General features: G+C 39.5%; 1 protein-coding gene and 1 long non-coding RNA gene across 4 annotated transcripts in view; one reads left to right on the forward strand and one right to left on the reverse strand.

Annotated features, from left to right (window-relative positions):
* si:dkeyp-23e4.3 (rho GTPase-activating protein 7) overlaps window positions 1–23,634 on the reverse strand; it is a 125,699-nt gene that overhangs the window by 71,823 nt on the left and 30,242 nt on the right. The gene's annotated exons all lie outside the window — the stretch shown is intronic.
* LOC122994946 lies at window positions 735–23,625 on the forward strand. The gene is made up of 3 exons (XR_006406690.1): window positions 735–864; window positions 18,260–18,268; window positions 23,616–23,625. It is a non-coding gene; the product is annotated as an uncharacterized LOC122994946 (long non-coding RNA).

Below are 23,634 nucleotides of genomic sequence, written 5' to 3' on the forward strand. Positions count from 1 at the left end.
GGTCTTTAGAGCTTTTTCACTGAAAACAGTTGAACCAAAAATTGTAAAAACTGCTCCATAGAGCTTAGGAGAACTGCAGACACACACAGTTATCACAGTCGGGTGATAATCACTGTGGGTACTAGCAATCCCTCTCATATTACATATGATAATGTTATCAATTGGTAATATTGATCATAGCTGCTTTAAAGAAAGTTGTGAGGGTATGGTTGCTTAATAGCTGAGTGTCTCAGGGACCAATTTCACTAAATCTGCAACATAAAGCTGCAATGTGCAACACTGGATCATTTCCTCTCACTCATCTCACCACCAGCTTCTGCAATCTGTATGTAAGAGGTGTTTTTGTTTTCCGAGGTACCCATGTACTGAGGAATACTGTCTGATTTAAAACAAAGCTGCTTTCTTCAAACCGCATTAATACGACTGCTGTAAATACTAAAGCAAAGCCTTTAAATGCAGTTATTAGAGTAAAAAAATGGGTTATGTTTCATGTTGAACTGGCAGCTGTGCGGCAAAACTACTTCAGAATAAATATCAACAAATCAGAATGCAAAATCAGTAATTGAAAGATAAAATATTTAAAGATCCCCTCCAGACATCGAGACATGTTTTAAGATATGTAAAAAAAAAAAAATACTCTGCTTTGAATAGTGATTTATGTTTTTTTTCCTGGTCCTGAAAATATCTCCCCTCAGAAATCCAAAATCTATGAATATGTAAATATTGTTGATTTCTAAAGTTTTCCTGCTGGACACAAGATATCTCCTCCTTCACTGTCAAGTTTCCACATCACGCTTGTGCAAGTTGCATACTGGAGCACGACTGGCTCCAAACTAGTTGTGATGTCACAAATCCTGCTCGTAGGTTCATGCCTTAATCTCGGATTTAAGGTGAGCTCAGAGAAACTTTCCTCCTTCAGCAGATGAATGTGGAAAAAAAAAACTCCACAACACATGTTTTTTGAGCGGAGGAGGACTTTAAACAACACATCCTGCCTTCATACGCTGTGAGATCAGAGCAGAGAGACAAACAGCAGCAAAACGTCCTTGAAGAAACCCCTCAAACCTCCTCCTATGTGACTGCACTCTCTAATGACGACAAAAGAATTAGAATATATGATCATCTGTTCAAATGCACTTAAAAATCAAACTTCACTGATATGAGAAATTACAGTTTCCTCAGAAAAGCAGTGATACATTGCTCGGAAGTAATGATGAGAAAACGTCCCAACCTTGGCTGCTGAAATGCCAAAAAGACACATAATTTATTTCCAACAAAGAGCGACCATATTTCATTTTGTCATCTGTATCTGGCTGATCCTGCAAAGCGCAAGAAAAACATGATTCCACAAAATGTCTTTCCGGGGTAATTTATTGCTTAATTTCTTTGTCAAGAACATGTTTTTCTGTTGCAAGTAAGTATAAAAAGTATTAATCGTGATACTGAGGAAGGGTTATTGCATCTGCCGTCAGCTGTTTTTTTTCAATCTGACGTCGTCTGTAAAACCTGAGCAGTTGGTGAAAGTCCGAGAGCAGCTCAGAGCTTTGACCCTGATGCTCTGTTAAACAGCTAATGCTTCCCATTCCAGGTGGAAAACCACACACACACACACACACACACACACACACACGCACACATGCACACACACACAGAAAGCGGTGTGAACTCAGTGTTTTGCTGTGCCGCAGCTCGTCTGTATCATCACACTCGGCTGACTCTGAAATCTGATCAGGGCTGCTGGGACCTTAAATGACTGTGAGAGAAGAGAGGCAGGAATCCATGTGTGTGTGTATGAGTGTGTGAAAGAGAAAGGAGTGCAGTCGAGCATATAGCGTACGTATTCTGTTGTTTGTGTGTACGAGCACGTGTTATTAGCGCCCGTCCATCAACAGACTGTTTGTCGTTTGTGTGCTTTGTGTGTGTTTCTATTTTTGTAAGGACCGATCTTGAGTTTTAGACCTTCAGAGTGAGGACATTTTTGAAAATGTGAGGACAAGGGCAAGTTTACATGGTGAGGTCAACAATAACAAAATCCTTTAATGATTATACTTCCAGGGTGGACGCTGCCATCCTGCCCCCTGCTGCCGTCCCCTGAGCCTGCCCTTAAAAAAAAAAGGAAAAGTGAGGACATATTAGCATGTTGGGGACAGTTTTAGAAGGAGAGGACATTTTTAAAAAGGGAAATAAGTTCAGAAAAGTGATGACAATTTTGGAAATTTGAGGGCATTATATGAAAGCAATGACATTTTAAGAAAGTAAGTCTTAGTAAGTGGTGATATCTGTGGAAACTGACAAAACACTTTGGAAATCGAGGACAATTTTGGTGAGTGAGGACATTTTATGAAATTAAAGGTAGAGTCAGTGATTCTGGAGAAAGCTCGTTCAATACACTTTCTGTTTAATTCAGTGAATGTCTCCTCGTGGTCCGCTTGCTGTCCGTTCTGTGTGTGCACTGGGAAAAAAAAAAAAAATCCAGTGTTCATACACAGCTTTTTCTCTATAAATGCTCAAAGTGGCACGCCAATCAGCAACAGGACGGGGAGGTCATCAGAGCAGCTGTCTGTGTGAGGACACGACAGTCTCCCGTCTCCAGCACCCACTGAATGATGGGGGAGGGGCTGGTGAACTGGAGGGAGAGAGAGGCTGTGGTCAATCAATCGATTAGTTTTTATTTATATGGCGCCAAATCACAACAAAAGTCATCTCAGGGCACTTTTCACATAGAGCAGGTCAAGACTGTACTCTTTAACTTACAGAGACCCAACAATTCCCCCCATGAGCAGCACTTAAGGAAAAACTCCCCTTTGATGGGTAGAAACCTCAAGCAGAACCCGACTCTTGATGGGCGGCCATCTGCTTTGACCGGTTGGGTTGAGAGAGAGAAAGAAAGAGGAAAGGGGGTAGGGGGTGGGGGGTGGGGGGTGGGGGGGGGGGGGGGGGGGGCTTCTCCTTGGGTCGTTGCCATGGCAATGCAGATCCATGAATTTGGTGGGGGCGGGGCTTCTGAAGGAGCATGAAGGGAGGAGTGTATTTGTTTGAGTGTTTAGTTCATAGACTTTATAAAAATATGGAGGTAGTTACCGTGACGTCACCCGTTGGTTTCTGAAGAGCGGTTTTGAAGCTCAAAGTGAGCCGCTCCGGCCGTCGCCATCTTGGCAGTGCGTGGCGCTGCCTAACTCCCAGCCAATCAAAAATGAGCAAAGAGGCGGGCCGGATGGCTGAAACAAGCCATCTAGCGGCTGGCGGACCTGTCACTCAAAGCAGCCATGTCCTTCATTATGCAAAACTTTACGGTTTAATAAAATTTAAACGGGTGAGTTATAAAACGTACAGTTGTCATGAAAGGAGAAATTAACTATAGAGACCAAAACCGTTTTTTATACCAGGCTGTAAACATGTTTATTTCTGCTGTAAAGTTGGGCATTTTAACATGGAGGTCTATGAGGATTGACTCGCTTTTGGAGCCTCAAGTGGCCATTCAAGGAACTGCAGTTTTTGGCACTTCCGCATTGGCTTCATTTTACAGCCCCGGAGGTTGGTTTAGTTCAAATATCAAAAAAAAAAAAAAAAAAAAAAAAAACTTTCTCCAGAATCACTGACTCTTCCTTTAATGACATTATGAAAACTGAGGACAATTTTAGAAATTGAGGATAAGTTTAAAGAGTGGGAACATTTTAAAACCTTTAGAAAGTGGAGAGTTAGAGCATTTTAGGGAGGAGAGAACAATTTTTGAAATAAAGACAGTTTAGAAAGTGATGGCAATTTTGAAAATGGAGGACAAATTTTAAATGAGACATGACATTTTAGAAAAGTGAACACGGTCTTTTACAGCAGTCATGTAAAGGGCTGACTGAGCATTAAGATTTACTTTTGGTATTAAAGTTAGATTTTGGTTCAGGTTAAGCTAACCTAACAGGGGGGAAGGTAATGCACTGTGTCAATGAGTGTCCTCATAAATACAGAAGTATGTACAGTGTGTGTGTGTGTGTGTGTGTGGCTGCTGTGTGTCCTGCTGTGTGTGATCTATGAGACGAGTTGTGCAGAGCAATGAACACACAACTCTGCATCTACATACACAACCACACACACACACACACATGCAATCACGCTAATAGGAGCATAAAGTAAATCATCTGTGTGTGTTTACAGTGCAGATATAAAACCACATACACCTTTTTCATTTTGACATGTGTGTTTATGTATTTACAACTTGAGTGTGTGTGTGTGTGTGTGTGTGTGTGTGTTGTCACGCTGGCCTGTAGTTGCAGTGATGTCTCAGCACTAACAAGCAGCAGAGAGTGAACGAGCAGGTGCGGAGGACAGAGTGAACTGAAGCTCTCTCTCTTTCTCTTTACTGTTATACACAAACAATGAAACTCTCAGACAGGTGGATGTTATTAAAAAAAGTTAAAATGCACAATCCTAAACAGACACGTATGATCTTTATTAAGAGATAAAACTGAAATTGTTTTTGATTGAATTGTATTTTCATCTTTTGGGTCTTTCAGCTCATTTCTTACTTCAACCCCATTCCTGAAAAGTTATCAGTGTACAACTAGATCATTGCCACATAGATTTTTATTTATTGATTTCAACATTTTACCCTGAAATCTCTACATTCTTGCACCACCTACTGCAGGAGGTTGGCGTCTGTATACGGTTCGCTTTAGTGAAGAATAAGTCTTTCAACACCTCTTAAGTTCATTAATTAACATATTGTATCTTATCTGTTTAATCCTCTGGAGTCCATGTTCATTTTGCTTTATTTTTATTTATTTATTTGTTTATTTGTTTGTTTGATAGGGACGGAGCACATTAATGAATATCAGTATAAAATACAAGATGTAAACATGTTAGCAAGAATGCTAATTTACATCTGTAGTCCCTCGGCAGGTAACAAAAAACAGAAACATTATCAGTAACAATACGCAAATATAAATATACAAATAAACACATACAAAATACATTTACACAACTTTACCAACTTTCTATATATTCACTTTCTTTTAGCACCTTTTAAGTTTCTTTTCCTATTTTAATCAAGTTTCTATTTCTATTTTTAAACGGCATATTTTATTTTTTTAGTATTTTAATGCATTATGTGAAGCACTTTGAATTGCTTTGTGTATAAATGTGCTATACAAATAAACCTGCCTTGCACACATATAAATCTAACTCATTTAGTCAATTTAACAAATTTTATAAGCTACCAGGAACCCAAATTACAAGAACTTTGACACATGCCCCTCCAAAAATCTGCAAATCTTTAGTGATTATTACTCATGAAATTATCCAAGAACAGTTAAAAGTTATAGAAAATGTTGTTTCACTGTTCATACACACAAATACAGCAGATAAATTGAAAGAATAGAACTATAATACTATAATAACTAAAACTGCGACTAACAATTATTTTCATGATCGTTTTTTCTGCCATTTATTTTCTCGTTAATTAATCGTTTGGTCTAAAAAATGTGAGGAAACAGTGAAAAATGGCTGCTGTAATTCTCTAGAGTCATAGTTGACGTCTTCGGTCGTCTTGTTTTGTCACGGCTTGTTTACAAAGAAAAGCATTAAATCATCACGTCTGAGGAGCTAAAACCAGCTATTTTTTTGGCTCTTCAGTTTAAAAGATTGACAATTATTGAAAACAATTATTCGATTATCAAAATATTTGCAGATTAATTTTCTGACGCAGCTCTAATACAGTCTATTTTCGCTTTTTGTCCATTTTACACTGAAATATAATTTCTAGTTCTCTAGTTGTAGTTCTAATATAAATTCTAGTCTAATTGTGGGTGTATGTGATGTGCTGTTCACTGTCCCGATAAATAAATACAAAATCTACAGACATAAATGATATATGTAATTATGATAGATGAGAGGCTTCACATCAGCACTTTACACTGTTTTTTTCAGCTTGTCTCTACATGATATATAAATAAAGTTATATTACTTTAAAAAAACATGCAAAGTGTGTTCATTCATGAAAAAACAGACTCCAGAGGGATAAAAACTGAAATCTGCATTTTTAGACACTTTCTTTCTTTTCTCTGTCTGTTCTTGTCGTCACCGCGCTCTCTTTCAACCCGGCCTGCTGCTGTTTATTCACCCTGTGCAGCCTGTAGCTTATCGTCCATCTTATCTGCGTCACGTCTACCCAGACTGTCGCATCTCTGCCTTATCCGACCCGCCACAGCTCCTAAGCTGCTTCTCAGACTACATCTCTCCCTCCTGCTCTCCCCAACTCCCTCTCCATCTCCCATAAACCCTTCCTCACTTTTTACTGTTTGTCTTTTTCACATCTCTTCTCCCGTTTCCTCTTATCTCTTCCTCTCCACCTTCTGCCTCCTCTATGATCTTTCTCTCTTCTTCTCTCTCTTTATCTCTCCCCCCCCTCCCCCAACATCCCTGTGTTAGGACCACCCCGTGTTTCCTTTCTATCCTCCTCTCCATGTGATAAGGAGCCCAGGTGGCATGATGGATTTCACTCAGGCCTGGAACAGTTTGCTCCCGGACCACAGTGGCTCTGGATATAGTGCTGGATAAGCAGATCAGATGGAGTCGGTGTGTACGAAGAGAAAACAGCTGACAAGAAGCAATAAGGGGAGCAAAAGCTTGGCCACCCAGAGATAAATGTGTCTCTTTTTGTGGAGGAGACGGGGCGGGCCGGAGGAGAATAAGCCATTTCCATGTGAAAAGCTCAGAGGGAAGAAAGAGGAAAGTGGGGGGGAGATCTAAATCAGAGTCACTTTATCCGACAAGTATGATAAATGTGCAGAAATATGCCTCGGAGGCACCGGTGCAGAGAGGTTAGCACCTCGCAGAGTTGCACCGCACATGCTTATGAAGAGGAAAAAACCTGATCCATAAAGAGCAAGAGACTGGCTTACAGGTTTACAGCAGGGTTAGGGAGTGTGGAGAGGTGCATGAAATCGATGAAATGTCAGGTAAACTGCAGGAGAGACACGGAGGATATGAGAAATTAGAGGTCGGAGGTTGGAAAGACGTTAGTATCACTAAAAAACTAATATACGCAGTACCAGGAAAAAGTCTGGACACACGTTCTCATTCAGTGGAATGGGAAGGTGAGTCCAAAGTTTTGACTGGTACTGTGTATAAAAGGTAATATAATATTAATTTAGCAATATATGAGACTATTCTGACCTAACAGCTTATTCTACTTACAGTTCAAGACTTGTCAGCTGACTGTCAGTGATGCACAAACAAACAAGCTGCTGTTTTACAAAGTTAAATGTTCTTTATTTCTCTCTTCATTTCATCATAGATAATATATTTATTACCTATTAACAAGGTTTGGGTGGAAGTAAAAAGCTTATTTCTTTTGGTCCGAGGTTAAAACAAGTTTATTATTGATAAGAGAAAATTTAGTAAGTTTGGAGTGGAGCCCCATGGCAAAAGAGATAGTATCATCAGGGTAAAAATAAATATTACACTGTTCTTTAACAAAAAAAAAAAAAAAAACAGTGCCAAATTATTTAAAAAAAAGAAAAAAAAAGAAAAATCTGATTATTAAATGTAACAGCGTATTTGTATAAATTATGAATCTTTCTTGGAGTTGTGCCTCTGTGTTTTTTTGGATAACAGCCCTTGTTTTTCCAATGCTATTATTTTAGCAATAGCTAAAGATAAGAGCTGTTTTTATCATAAATCTGCATGTTGTTGAGTTTCTAGTTCAGAGAGAGCGGCTGAACAGCACACCCCTCCTCTGAAGAGTGAAAAAAATTGATTCATTCATGACTGCGAGGCACGCGCTGTCAGAGCTGCAGAGCTCTTAATTTTGTCTAACTGACACTTAAACTCCTGCGGCGTTCTTTGACTCGGGTTACAGCAGATTCGGGAAACTTTTTCAAGCTTAAGGAACCCAAGAAAAATAATAAATTATTGCCTTATCCTGGAAGCCAGACCCTTTAACTTTTTCAGCCTGGAACCCTCCAGAAATGTGAGAGAAATGCTTAGTTACCTTTGAACCAAATAGAATTAAAGCATATTTTGGTTTTCACCCTCTGGGTTCCCTGCAGTAGCCACACAGGCTGCTTTATGTTCTGGGGATGTATCAACAGTCAATCTGACAGCCAGAGCTGGTTCTCAACTCTATTTTTAAGTAGAAGTGGGAACACCTCGATTAAAAGAACTAAAAGTTCTTCTTGCTGAAGAAGAATAGAGTTTAGTTTTGTGCTGTTGAGTGAAAACTTTAATGTTTTCAGATAAGCTGAAGGAGGAGGTAAAGAAGGAATTTGGGAAGAAGTAATCAAAGACATAATGATAGACACACAACTCCGAATGCTAATGTTGCTCCATGGCAGCTGAAAGTATTTGTTAAAGCAGCTATAATAGATATTTTTCATAATAGTAATGTCTGAGCTGACAGCGTGTGACTCTGCAGCTCCTCTCGACGAGTTTCAGCTCGTTGTTTATCTGTCCGGCTGCAACTTTACTGTTCTGGTTCACTCTCAGGGCTCTCATGGCGTCATTTTTGGCCGCAGCTGTTTTCAGAGAAAAAGCTGCAAAAAGCCACTGTACACTATCTGCTCAGCATCAAACAGCAAACAGACACAGTTAGCTGTAGACTAGCTGGTGAACATAGTGGAGCGTTTAGCAGCTAAAGAGCCAGATATTTCCCTCAGGAGTTGGTGGAGAGCAAAAACAGAAGCTAAAAGAGAGTGAATATTGGACTTACATTCACCAGGTGGACAGAAACACGACTCTAAATGAATGATAATGTTGCTACGTAACTGCTGGATGTGAAAATAACCAACTGTTTGCTAACATATCAACTTAAAGGGGACATATTGTAGAAAGGGAGATTTTGATTTCTTTTTTTTTTTATTATAAAGCAGTTCTAGGTGCTATACAAATACTGTAAAAGTATCAAAACACTCAGTCCACAGAGAAATGCACACAGCCTGTATTCAGAATCTGTGCCTTTAAACGAGCTGTTTGGACTTCTGTATGGTTGTGATATCACAACTGTACGCTCAGTGTTTACCTTGGAGGGGCAGCCCCTCCAACGGGATCCCCCGCCCCCCCGAAAGAAAAGAAATATGTCTGTTTGTGTTATTTACCTAATTTATGTGCACTTGTTTCATTTCAGCTCAGTGTGAGAGTCTCTACTGCGTTGTGCTGCCATTAATCGTAGCGCCAGTTTCTCTCCTCTGCTGACAGTTGCAGAGGAAAAGCTGCGCAGTTGTTGGATGTCAGGAAACAAGTTTTCATTACACAGCCTTCCAAAGGTTGGATAACATTATCCTCAGCAGTGGCCATCGCAATTTACCATTGAGTTTCACCCAGAGCCCCTGTTTTACCTAGCTACAGTAGACTACAATCCGTTACCTGTGGTTGGCCTGGGCATCTGTCACTCAGAAAACACTGAGCGGACACAAAAACAACTCGTTTAAGGCTGAGTGAGACAGAGGGGTTGCATCCGTGGCTTGAACAGCTGTAACAAGGACCTTTTTGACCATAAATACATGCAGATGTTTGTAAATAGACCATGAAAATGAAAATATTTAAGTGGGAAAGGGGCTTAATATGACCTCTTTAAAAGGTGATAGGTCAGTGTTGTTTTTACAACTTGCGGCCAAAAAATCTTTTAATGCAAGTTTAAAGATGAATTTAAACTACTTTGTACTGTCACAAATATTTGCTCCACACATACCATATATAAAAAGAAAAAGTTGCTCACTAGTTTATATTTACAAGATATGACAAAGCAGCTGAAGCAGACTTAAAGAGCAACACAACATCCGACTTTAGCTTGAACATGCCCTTTCACACATTCAAAAAAATGCATTCAAATCCATATATACATATATACTGTATATATACACAGTATTGTGCAAAAGTTTTAGGCACTTTAGATGTTTAGATTCTTATCCATAATGCAACGCCATCAGGGTGGCATCTGATGGGTCCCAAATCTATTCTGCAGCACGACAACAACCCCGAACAAAGAACTATCTTCATCAACAAGAAGCACAAGGAGTCCTGCAACAGATGGTTTGGCCCCCACAGAGCCCTGATCTCAACATCAACAGAAGAAGACAGAAGACAGAAGCAGCTGAAACGCCGAAACCCACAGAAGAAGAACTGTGGCAACTTCTACGAGATGCAGGAACAACCGACCTGCCGACTACCTGAAACACTGAGGAGAACAGCTGCTGTTTTAAAGACAAAACTGCTCACAGCAAATACTGATTTGAACTTTGTATCAAGTTGATCGATAAATAAAACTATTCATGGCATTACTTTTTAAAGCATCGTCACTTTACTTTTAGTGCCTAAATAATATAATATTTCTTTCTTGTAAATATGAATTGTAAATATTAAACCATGTGTTTATTTGACTTCTTGTGAACATTTCTTCATGAAAGCAGTCATTTGTCTTCTACTGCCGTCTCCTTAATGTCAGACTTGTTATTGCTTTCTGTGTCGTGTCTTTGCTTTGTCTGTTTTTAAAGGTGACATATAAAAAAAAGATATTAAGTTGACTTTTTAACTATTGTTGAGCCCTTTAGCATTAATCTTCAATGGCCAAGGGCTCAATGGAGTAGAATTACTGGTTATATTGGCAAAATACAAGATATATGTGGATTTATATTGTTTGTTTAGATTCCAGTATTTCCTGGATGAGTCAAAGTTAAAAACAAATCCATATGGTTCTTTACAGGTTTAATGGAGTCTCCAAAGCAAAAAAATCCTCATACAGATCTACTTTACAAACCAGCATGACTCTAAATCTGATCCTCTGACAATGAGCTCCCTCCGAACACCAACTCAGACACAGATTGTTTTGCAGCCCTCTGCCTCGTCTCGGCTGTACTCCGCTCATCTCGTCCATCCCTGCAGCGACGGATGAGGTTTTAAGGGGCAGCGTCAAAATGTAATGAAAACCAGGACCGCATACGGCTTCCGTGAACCTGGACTCACCCCCGATGATCCCCATCCTCTTCACTTAAAGGGAAACACCGCTCAATATAAGAACTCTTATATTATTCATCAGGTGCACAGCCGTCGAGTCGAAGAGCCTCATGAAACATTTTTGTATTCTTATCCTAAAACTTGGACGTGAAGTCAGATTCAACAAACTCTCTTAACTGCTCAAACCTGTTGTAAATCACTGCTTTCAGTCTGATGAATGTCACCTGTTCATTAGCAGATGTGAGATTTAATTATTGGCATAATTAACACCCTTAAAATGTCCATATAAGGCGACCTGTTCTGCTCCGTTTGTGGGAGAGTTTCATTCACAAAAATGTTCCTAAAGGAGAAGTCTGGCGATATTCTATCGAGAATAAGAGTAAAAACAAGAAAAACAGGTCCTTTCAGACAGCAGCAGACAAAGACATAACAAATGGAGACCCAGAACAATTATAATATATGAATCCAGCTGCCAACGGCGTGTCATCAGAGCAGAGAGGGAATGCTTTGACGTGAAGTTAGATGCTAAAAAAAAAAACGTCTTTCTAAAGCAAAGCACTCCGTGACTAATATGAGAGGCAGGAATGTGACAGTCAGAGATATTTGCGAAGGGAATATTAAAGCCTACAGTAGGTGATGTTACACTGTCAGCTGCAACACAACATGATACTGGACAGAGAGCTGCAGAGAAGCTCTGAGCCAGCTGTTCACAGCCACAGTTGTGTTCAATATAATAGCAGTCCCACATCACTAGCAAGATAAATCACTGTTTTTGTAAGAATTTCAACTTCTACACTGCAAGTAAGTTTCTAGAAGGTTTACTAAAGGTATAGAAAACAATCAGACCCAACAGGCATGACGTACATGCTGCTGATTCTGTGAAACTGAATCATTTACTGAAAGGGGCGTGTTCAAAAAAATAGCAGTGCCGAGTTCAATTAGTGAGGTCATTGATTATATGAAAAAAAAACAGGTGTTAAACAGGTGGCCCTTATTTAAGGATCAAGGCAACTGACGCTGCATATGCTGGCTGTGCATTTGTCCTTGAAAAACAGAGTAAAATGGGTCGTTCAAGACACTGTTCAGAAAAAGAGCGTTCTTTGATTAAGAAGTTAATAAAAGAGGGGAAAACCTATAAAGAAGTGCAGAAAATGATAGGCTGTTCAGCTAAAATGATATCAAACGCTTTAAAATGGCAGCCAAAACTAGAAAGGCGAGGAAAAAAAAGAAAAACGACTATTTGAATGGATCCAATGATCCAAACATAGCCAATGGTCAACTCCAGGAGGATCAAAGAAGATCTAAGATTGCCTGTGAGTACTGTAACAATCAGACGACGTCTATGTGAAGCCAAGCTACCAGCAAGAAGCCCCCGCAAAGTCCCATTGTTAAAAAAAAATACATGTGCTGAAGCGGTTACAATTTGCCAAAGAACACATTGACCGGCCTAAAAAATAATGGCGTAATATTTTGTGGACTGATGAGAGTGAGATTGTTCTTTTTGGGTCAAAGTGCCACAGACAGTTTGTCAGACGTCCTGCAAACATTGAATTCAAGCCACAGTACACAGTGAAGACAGTGAAGATGGTGAATCATGGTGGTGCAAGCATCATGATATAAGGATGTTTCTCGCACTATGGTGTTGGTCCTATTTATCGCATACCAGGGATCATGGATCAGTTTGAGTACATCAGAATACTGGAAGAAGTCATGTTGCCGTATGCTGAAGAGGAAATGCCCTTGAAATGGGTGTTTCAACAAGACAATGACCCCGAACACACCAGCAGGTGAGCAAAATCATAGTTCCAGACAAACAGAAGTCAAGTAATGGAGTGGCCAGCACAATCCCCGGACCTTAATCCCATAGAAAACTTGTGGGCTGACATAAAAAATGCTGTTCATGAGGCAAAACCAAGAAATGCAGAGGAATTGTGGAACGTAGTACAATTGTCCTGGGCTGCAATACCTGTTGACCGGTGCCAGAAGTTGGTCGACTCCATGTACCACAGATGTGAAGCAGTTATCAGAAACCGTGGTTATGAAACTAAATATTAGTTTATGATTCTCGGGAAAATTGAATCTTCAAGCATTTCTTAGTTTATACAGTATATTTTTGAGTTTGTAAAGAAAGATGTCAACACTGCTATTTTTTTGAACATTATATTTCTTGACTTTCTGTAAAATATTATCAAATTCAATTACTTTTTCCAATTTCCTTGCTTTGAAATAGAATGTGCAGTGTCCCCAATGCATTTGTGTTCATTAAAATACAATTTATTTGAAGTATTTTGAGGTTTACTCACCTTTTTAAACACACTGCTATTATTATGAACATAACTGTACCTAGTCTACAAAAATAAAAAAGAGTCAGTAAGGTGGCAGCATGATGATGATATGCTGAGTAGAATATTCCTTTTTATTTTAGTTCTATTCTTTAATTTAGTTGATATTTAATCTCCAAATTCATTCATGTTAAGACTTTGATTCTAGGTCAGAGAAGAAAGTCAGATCTGTTCAGGACTTGTACAACAGCTCAGAGAAAACTCTGAAGTACGAGAAAATTGATGAATGTAACAAATTTTCAAATCACTCGTACAAGCCTCTTAAGAACAAATCTGTTCGTACAAAGCAGCGGCTACCACAGCTTGAGACTGAAGCAAGTGCAAAAGTACCTTAAAGTGCCACAAGCGGCCGCTAGATACTCCAACTGACTCTCATTCAAAAAGCTTCAACTTCTCTCTAGAAATACTGACTCAATATTTTTCTTTACAACCAGTCATAATGGTCTCAATCTCTAAATTCAAGCTCTCTCATAAGTGCTGGTGGTCATTTTAGAAATTAATTAGTTAATAAGATTTGAAGACTTGGCTAACTTGCTGCTCTACTTGGCTCTGGGATTCGCACTGAGTCAGACATTTCACTAAGCTTAATGTTACTTGATTATGATACCTGCCCTGTTAGCACAATTTAGCTAAAATAGCTAATGTTAACACAAGTGTGCAGCACTCAGTGTTCCTAGTAAGCTAGCGTTAGCTTAGGTCCGAGTTAGGTCCTGGCTCCAAAGCTGCAACTCTGTGCTTTAAACCAGCTCCAACGCAAACCAACAGGTGGTCGATGCTTTTATCCGCACAAAGCCATACAGGAGATATTATCATCTGAAAGCAATGTTCACAGAGCTGAATCTCAGCAGGATGAGGAGGAACTCTCATGACGAGCCATTTGCTGAAAGCCTTTTAAAGTGCTGTTTCGGGATCATGAGTTGGAACTGAGTCGACCCTGAAGTGAGTCAGTGCCACTCCTGAAGTGAGTGTCATCTCAGGCCATTACCAACCATTAGCCAAGGCTTCATATGAGTGGACAGAGTGTTTGGAGTGCCTATTTGTCCTCCATAACACAACATTGGTTGTTGTGTTATAGAGATAATACACAGCAATGTGTCCTGGGGTCCGTTTCACAAAGCAGGTTCAACAAACTCTGAGTCTAATCCTGAACTCTGAGTTGATCTACTCTGAGATAGGAAACTCCGAGTTTCCGGTTCCAGAACAGCTGATTTGAGTCAGTTTATTCAACTCGGAGTAGTTTCACCTGGAGTTAAGGGCGTGCACCACAACTATAAAAAGCCAGCATCAATTGAGCCCCGATTCAACGAGTCACCATGGCAACGGGGAAGCGGAGGGCTGCGTTTTTCGCCCCACTAGGGCTAGAAATCTTAATGCGATAATACGGCGAGTTTGAACATGTTTTCAAAAAGAAGTGCAACACCGCTGCAGCTGCAAAAGAGAGGGAGACGGCGTGGGAGAACATCGCTGCTCGGGTCAATGCGTAAGTTTAAATGTGGTCCTTTGCAATCACAATAATATTACAGAGGAAAACTGCTTGATTGGTCGCCTATTAATTTATTTCATTTAGGTCCAATCCCGCGAGGGAGAAGCGCACTTGGAAGCAGTTTAGGATGAAATATAAAAACATTGTTCAAACAGGTGAGACCTCGGCATAATCTCATGGGGGTACCTCATTTTGATCATGTTTTACATTGTAAAGTAAATATTAAGTGGCTGTTTGACTGTGCAGTTGTTTTATCCCCAACATAATGCTGGTTTCACACACATAAATGTCTTCTCATCTACATCATGTTCTGTTAAATAATTAATCCTATTTAAACTAACACAGACTTCTACTCAGCCAACAGAAAGAAGGCAGATGTCCGTAAAACGGGTGGTGGTCCAGCACCGCCACCTCTAACGGAGGCAGAGGAGCTGGCCCTAAGCCAGAACATAGGAAGGCCAGTGGCTGGCCCCGACACTGTACAAAAAAACTTCCGTTTGCAAAGAAACACAGCGCAACACACAATATCTGCTGGGATGTGAGAGCATGATTACGATTGGTAATGTTGCAAATGTAAGGACGGATTAGGTTGTGTATGTAGATGATGGACTGTGACGTGAAACGGTCTCAAAAAGATAATTGTCTGGAAATGCTAGAACATCTATGGGCGGTCTGATAACCATCTCTCAACGAATATTTAATTCTCTGCGCAGTAATGCTGCACCTTCATCCACGGGATCGTTATCAAAAGGACATGCCATGTTAGTGAAAAAGTCGCCACCTACTGTGCCTAATGGACTTCTAATATACTGACTCTGATTTTTTTAATGATTTTTTTAAATGATAGACGGCAGAACTAGGCTACGCCAAAACTCGCCTGCTGACTGAATGAATGAGGAAATCAAATGGAGTGTGTGGCTCTGAAAGAGGGCGGAGACTGAGAGAAACTCGAGGTTCATTGAGAAAAACCTGGTCCCGACCAGGTTAGGTTCATAGAGTCTGTTACTACGGTAACTGACCGAGAGTTTAAATTACCCCTCTCTGTGAAACAGGCTAGAGTTATCCCTCTTTCTCTGGTTTGAGTTACCTCCCTTTTTGAAACGGAAAACTCAGAGTTTCCCTCATTTCAGGGTTAACAAACTCTGAGTTTTCACTAAACCCGCTTTGTGAAACGGACCCCTGATGTCCAGAAATATGGGACAAGATGAAGAACGTCAGAATGTGAAGCAACAATAAATGAATAAAATGAAGTAAACTGAATGTACATGATCATAGTTTTTTGCAAATAGATGCTCCAACTGACTCCCATTCAAAAAGCCTCAACTTCTCTCTATAAATACTAACTCAATAACTTTTTTTTACGAGTCATAATGGTCACAAACTCTAAATTCAGCCTCTCTAAGTGTGCTGGTGGTCATTTTGGAAGTCTTGAAAATTATTGCTCCGTTAATAATATTTGAAGACTTACAGTAAATTTGATGGCTGCCATGTGGGCGTTGATTGACAGCTGTGATTAACAGTTGGCTAACTTGCTGCTCTACTTGGCTCCGGGATTCGCACTGAGTCAGACTATTGCCACAATATTTCACCAAGTTTAATGTTACTTGGTTACGATACCTGCCCTGTTAGCACAATTAAGCTAAGGTAGCTAATGTTAGCAACAAGTGTGCAGCACTCAGTGTTCCTAGTAAGCTAGCGTTAGCTTAGGTCTGAGTTAGCGGGACGTGTTTCCAGAGCGTGAAAGGCAACAACTTGCAATCCTTATGTGAAAGGTCCTGGCTCCAAAGCTGCAACTCTGTGCTTTAAACCAGCTCCAACGCAAACCAACAGGTGGTCGATGCTTTTATCCACACAAAGCCATACAGGAGATATTATCATCTGAAAGCAATGTTCACAGAGCTGCATCTCAGCAGGATGAGGAGGAACTCTCATGACGAGCCATTTGCTGAAAGCCTTTTAAAGTGCTGTTTCGGGATCATGAGTCCATTCAGCTTAGAGTTGGAACTGAGTCGACCCTGAAGTGAGTCAGTGCCACTCCTGAAGTGAGTGTCATCTCAGGCCATTACCAACCATTAGCCAAGGCTTCATATGAGTGGACAGAGTGTTTGGAGTGCCTATTTGTCCTCCATAACACAACATTGGTTGTTGTGTTATAGAGATAATACACAGCAATGTGTCCTGATGTCCAGAAATATGGGACAAGATGAAGAACGTCAGAATGTGAAGCAGCAATAAATGAATAAAATGAAGTAAACTGAAAGTACATGATCATAGTTTCTGCAAATAGATTTTTTATATCATTAATGCAAATCACTGGCTTCCTGGAATGTATGAAGTCAATCTTTAAATGTTTTGTTTGTTTAAAAGGTTGTTAAAAATGGTTGGCAGTAATGTAAAGAAGGCTATACATTTTCAGTTAAAACATGCAAAAGCACAGCCTTTTAAGTTAATATTAAAAACATATAGCAGTTTTTTAGCAAGGATGGTGCATCATTGGGACTATTCTAACAGCATGAAACGATTCATCGAGCCAAAATGAGTGGACTGAAGCTTCAAGACCAAATCATTTGCATAGTTAAGTCTTCCAACAATATGTGTGGCCTCGGCAGCGGGGGAGGGTGCTGATTCATGTGGCAGTCATCCACTGGATCCCTGACAGCATGGAGAGAGCTTTCCAGAACTAAATAAACCAGCAAGAGCAGACAACTTCAATCAGAAACATCTCTTTCTGTGATGTCAATCAGAGTAAAGAAGAAGGAGGGGTCTCACTTGACAATCAAGTTACTGTTTTTGGTCTGCAGGGGTTGAATTTCTTCAAATAACTGAATGTTTGGATGTTTTTAAAGACAAATTGTTACAGGAAGTTGGTCCTTTTAATGGTGCGACTGGAGGAAGAGAAAGAACCAGGGAGAGAAAGATAGACACCAGAGGGATGATCAATAATAATAATAATAAACTTTATTCATATAGCACCTTTCAAAACACAGTTACAAAGTGCTTTACAACATTTAAAACACAAAGAGAGCTTAATGACCAGAGTATTTTTTTAGATGGAGACAAACAGCAACAGACTGCAGTAAGAGGGAGGGAAACAGGACGCAGGGAACAAATATGAGATAAAGAGAAAAAAACATTTTATTCCAAATGGGCTCCGGAGACTTTTGCTTTACTTCCCCTCACTCACTCTACCCGCAGGCTGCAGCTCTGCTTTAAAAAAAGAACAAGAACACGACCCATCATGCCGTATGTTTGGTGTCCAACTCGCAACACAAAACACACATGGTGTGTTTTACCAACTAGCGGTTGCCATGGTGACAGTCTAACAACAGTCGAGTCACTCAGTCAATCAACTGTGCTGTGTTTAAAGTGCGAGCAAAGACAGAAATAAATAACATTTCTGATAATCGCTTAAAAAAGGCACGTTTTTTTAATGCAGGTATTTGATTTATAAATCATGTAGAGCAGCAACGATTAGTCAGTTAATTGATTAAAGGTCCAGTGTGTAGGATTTATTGGCATCTAGCGGTTAGTTCCCCTCCCCCTCCCGTTCCCCTCCAAGCATGCAGGAGAACTTGCAGTGGCTGCAAAACTAGAGGAAGGCCCTCTCTAGAGTCAGTGTTTGGTTTGTCCATTCTGGGCTACTGTAGAAACATACACCGTGCGACATGGTGGCCTCATGGAAGAGGACCTGCTCTCTATGTAGATATAAAGGGTTTATTCTAAGGTAACAAAAACACAGCGTTTCTTATTGTCAGGTGATTAAAAACTAATTAAAACATACTCATGAATATTATGTTCCATTTCTGCTAATAGACCCCCCTAAATCTTGTACACTGTTCCTTTAAGATGATCAACAGAAAATGAATTGCCTATGATAGTAAACTGAATATCTTTGGGTTGTAGACAAGACATCTGACATTATAACAGTACATAAATGACACAATCCCCAAAATCATGTTATGTCCCCTTTAAAAAGTACTACTCTATTAATTTAGCACTGCACTGCTTTAACACTGCCTATCAGAGATATCTTTCTTATTTCATGCATTCTTCTTCCTTGTCAAAACCTGTCCGCCTACAATACCCACAATGCAACTCAACCGTCATGCTAGTAGCGGCTAATGAAGCCTGGAGTTGTTAGCCTCCAACAGAGATGAGGTGCAGGCTACAGAGGTCTGATAACCTCACCACTTCTCACTTCTTCTAAATCCACATCCCCGGATTGTTTTTCATTGTCAAACTTGTAGTCTTCAGCCCCAAATGATGCTGACTCAAATGACATCACTGGAGGCAGTTTATCAGACTTTCTTACCGCTCCCTCTGGAGACACAAAAGGCTTTAAACTACTTTTTACACATAGAACACCTGGAAACACATGTTAAGGTGTAAAGTCAGTGGAATTTCCCTTTAAATGAACACAAAATACAGTGTATCTTTATGATCTGGTTACAAGAGGGTCTATTATGTGTCTGATGCAACTGTGAAAATGTACATTTTCTATTGATCTGCTTACGATTTAATAAAGTACTGTCCGCTGTATTAACTCATGTTGGATGCAGAGTAACTGCATGAAGACAGACTTAAAGAACAACCTCTGCTAACTGAAATGGGGATAAAATAATTGAATTGTGCCGCTCTTCTAGACTTTCAAAATGGACTGAATGGATCAAATTCTGATAGTGAAACGAGTCATTTCGTGGGGGTTTGTGTGACACTCATGGCAATTTATCCACCGTTTTACAACCGCAACAGTAGTGACGGCGCAGCCTATGATGTAAACACATGTCAACAGTGTTTTTGAAATGACTCTTACTGCCAGAAGGGGGGAAACAAAAGGCCCACACTCCAGCTTTAAAACAACAGTCAGGAGCCCAAATGAACATTGAAGCATGTTTTTCTTGCTGTAATCATTCAAGTTCCTGTTCATACTGACCATTAGAAGATCCCTTCATGATGCACTTACAATGGAAGTGATGGAGGACAAAATCCACAGTCCTCCTTCTGAAGCTAATATGAAGCTTCAGCATCCAAATGAGTCAAATCAAGTAGATATCTTTCAACGTTACAGTCTTTTTAGTGCCAAAGTTCCTCTTTTTGTTACTATACTTCCACCTGCAGCTCAACAGGGAAACACAAAGAGGGAATTTGATGCTAAAAAGACTGTAAATGTGTCAGATATCCACTTGATATGACTAACTCAGACTGCTGAAGACTCATATAAGCTTCACAGAGACTTTTAAATGACTGTGTGGACACACTGTGGATTTTGGCCTCCATCAATTACGTTGACAGCTAATTTGAAGGATCTTTTAATATCCAGTATGAACAGGAGGAATGATTACAGCGAGGAAAACCCTCTTTCACTGTTCATATGGACACCTGACATTTAAGACACACTTGAAAAATTGTGAACCCGTCCTTTTAAAAACCTGACTACTGCTGGGAAGAGGCCAACTTTATTTGGTAGTTTTCCATTGTTCACAGATGATGATGATGGTGATCACAATGATGACAGGCAGGATTTGGCTGTAACAGATGGTGGGATACATCCAGGGTAATTTTCTATTGAATATCTCCATCCATTACTGAAGAAACTGCGCACATTTGAGATAGCGATGACAGTGATGATTATGATAGCGATTAAGAAGATGGTTGTATCCTTTCAAAAGCAACACACACATATTCACACAAATGTCCAAAGCTGGGAGTTTTAATAGTTGCTCAATAATGACTTGTAGCTTTTCATGCCAGCAATCAATTCGTCAAAACAGCTGTCACATTTTTATAATTGTCTCAGTTTGGAATAAAATTATAAAGCAATTTCCCCCGAGCGAGATGATGACTCATTGAAAACGATCCAAGATGAGCTTTAAAGTTGGACCTCACACACTCAGGAAGAAAGTTAATTATAATATAAATAATGTGAGGCTAACATCTGCATACCGTTTGATGTATTAACAATCACACACACACACACACACAAGTACGACTGTTTAGTGTTTGATAGATACAGAAATTGAAAAGACAGATATTCCACAGCGCTCGTTAAAGGGCTCTCGGCCAGGCGGCGGGTGGAGTTTGTGAGATGCTTTTAAAAGCTGCCAACTCAGAATCAGAGGCAGAAACAACAGAACAGCAACAAAACAACAAAACAAGAAGCCAGAATGTGAACAATGCAGTTTTATCAAAAAAACCCAAAAAAACACCTCAAAACCTTTTACCTTTTTATGTTTTTGTTCCCTCCAAAGAAGCATGTACAAGAAGATCATGTAGTCATCTGAGTCAGTTAATTAAAAAAAACTGTTTTCCTACTAGATAATTAACAGTCTATAAAGTTATTAATGTAGATTAAATTGGCCTTCAGTACATCTAGAAATAAACAAACATGAATCCATTCAAAGGTTCTGATTTATAGCCGTGAAGTCGACAGCTTCAATAATGGGAGCTGGAATAAAGTTTTGATAACAATAACCTCTATCTTCTTGATGATTGTTGGAAAGAAATAACTTTATTATCACAAACAGACTTCAAGTTTCTGCTGTTTTTTTTTTTAATTTTATTTTTTAAATCACTCGATTTTATATCTGATAAATCTGAAAGGTTTGTTCCTTCCACATCTGTCAAGTTACCTGAAATCACAAATTCGTCTCGGATTGCTTCCTTAATCTGAAACAACATTCAGTATGACGACCCTCCATTATCAGACCCCGACTGTAAAAGTATTTACGAGTGAAGATTGTTCGAGCTGTCTGTCGCTTTCATGCTTGTTAGAATGTATATTAGATTAAGGTTGTACCAGACCATGGCATCACGCTGCATTTGGGCAGTCAGCTTTCTGTGGGAACTGATGATATGAAGAACTGAAGCTCTATCAATACATTCAAGGCTTTGTACTGTTTGTTGTTGTGCTGTTGTATGTTTAGATTGTAATGGACTACAGATGCAAATTAGCTTCAAGCTAACTCCAGTGCGGTGCATCATTTATGCTTAATACTGCACATTGTCCTGTTCGATAAATCAAATCAATCAATGCATTCAGACTGAAAACAGTGCAAGCAAGGCTGTGTTAGAGGGTGTGTTGTTGAAGGTACCGGTGAGACAATGAAATACAATCCAGGAAGTCCAGTTTTAGCTACAGATTAATTAATTTAAAGGCTCATCAGAGGGCTGAAACACCACATAGCGGTTTTATAACACTCACAGGATTTTACAACTTTGGAAAGTTACCATGACAACAACTATTTTATCTTTCATTGTAGCAATCGTGAGGTAAACAGTCAAATACAGTGTTCATGTTACAAAGTAACCTGGTTCAACCTTTTCATGGGACGACCCTTCATTTGTACCCCGCTGAGTCAACAGACCACCCTCATTCAGATGAATCATGCAGGGCTCATGTTAGCTAGTTGCTTATTGCTTTTAATGTTTAAGCTTTTTGCACAATTGCATGTCAGGGTATCACTAATACCTGTTAACAGATGGTTAGAAATTATAATCCAGAATTAAATCAGAGCAACTTTCTGTTGTTCCCTTTGAAGTTTTTGCCTAAAAATGTTTTATGCATTTTTGTTTTTGTAGTTTCATATATTATGTGAAGCAACTACACACAAACACTGAGTTATGAGTTACATGCTTATAATATTCTGTTTTTGTGGGTTATGCCATACACTGTACAGTGTTTAGTTATTAACCAGACATTTATAAGACTTCTGAATGTCTAATTCTAAAAGAATTACCTGATTCCAGATCGACCTGTGTGGACATCTGGGTTCAAAAAAGATTAATAGAAAATATAAATAATAAAAAAAGGTCCTTCCCTTGCCCCCGTATTAAATACATCATATTATTTTCCATCATTGCAACAACTCAGACTTCCACAGCTTTTTCAATATATTATGATTTCAATAACAAAGTCAGAGAAGAACAAGTTTTCTTGTTGTTGCTGAGAGACTTTTTAAAATATAGTCATATTCTGACAACTGGAAGTCTTCTTTATTGGATATCAAACATTCATATTAACAGACTGAATGAGACCTTAACACCAGAATGTAAAACTTCCACAACTGCAGAGAGAGAAAAAAAACAAAAAACTCAAATAATAATTAATAATTTCACAAGATAAATCACAAGAACAAACTTTCACTGCCAATTTTCTCAACTCAACCAACTCCACACTTCCCCCCCCAAATTTTGTTAAAGTTAAGAAATGAAGCACCTCAACGATAGCTCAACTTCAGATCCCTGGAGCCTCACATTCAGCCAACTAACTGCAAATGGAAAATGTGCTAACTGCAAATTGAATGTCGCTTAACGGAGGTCTGGTGTGAGAGACGGTAAGAGTAGTAGGTTGACTTCCTCCTTAAAAAAGAAATTGCTGGGACAGCATCTCCTTTAGAGTTTGTGATTTGGGAATAATATTCAGAGGAGGAGGTGTGTGTTTTTTCAGATCTCAACAAGAGAAGAGTCATAGATGTTGATTTTTTGGTTCTTTCGAGTCTGCAACACTGCGTGTGTGTGTGTGTGTGTGTGTGTTTGGCTGCAGTGTGTTTTGTGTTTCCAACCCTTGTCTGGCAGATACGGAGCTTCTTGGCTTGATTTTCTCTCTCCTCACATCTAAATCCCTGCAGGCCTGTTGTTGCTAACCACAATCACACACACACACACTCCAAAACAAACCCATAAAACAATATCAGATCATTACCGAACACACAAACACACACACACACACACACACACACACACACACACACACACACACTGAAACAAACATGACTCAGCTGAACATCTTGTTTTGTTTTTATTAAAGCTGTCGTGATGTTCGCTGTGTCGGCTTTCAGATACGCTGTCAGCAGGCTGAGAGAAGGTAGC

This window comes from Thunnus albacares, chromosome 13 (genome assembly GCF_914725855.1).
Source record: "Thunnus albacares chromosome 13, fThuAlb1.1, whole genome shotgun sequence".
Lineage (NCBI taxonomy): Eukaryota > Metazoa > Chordata > Actinopteri > Scombriformes > Scombridae > Thunnus > Thunnus albacares.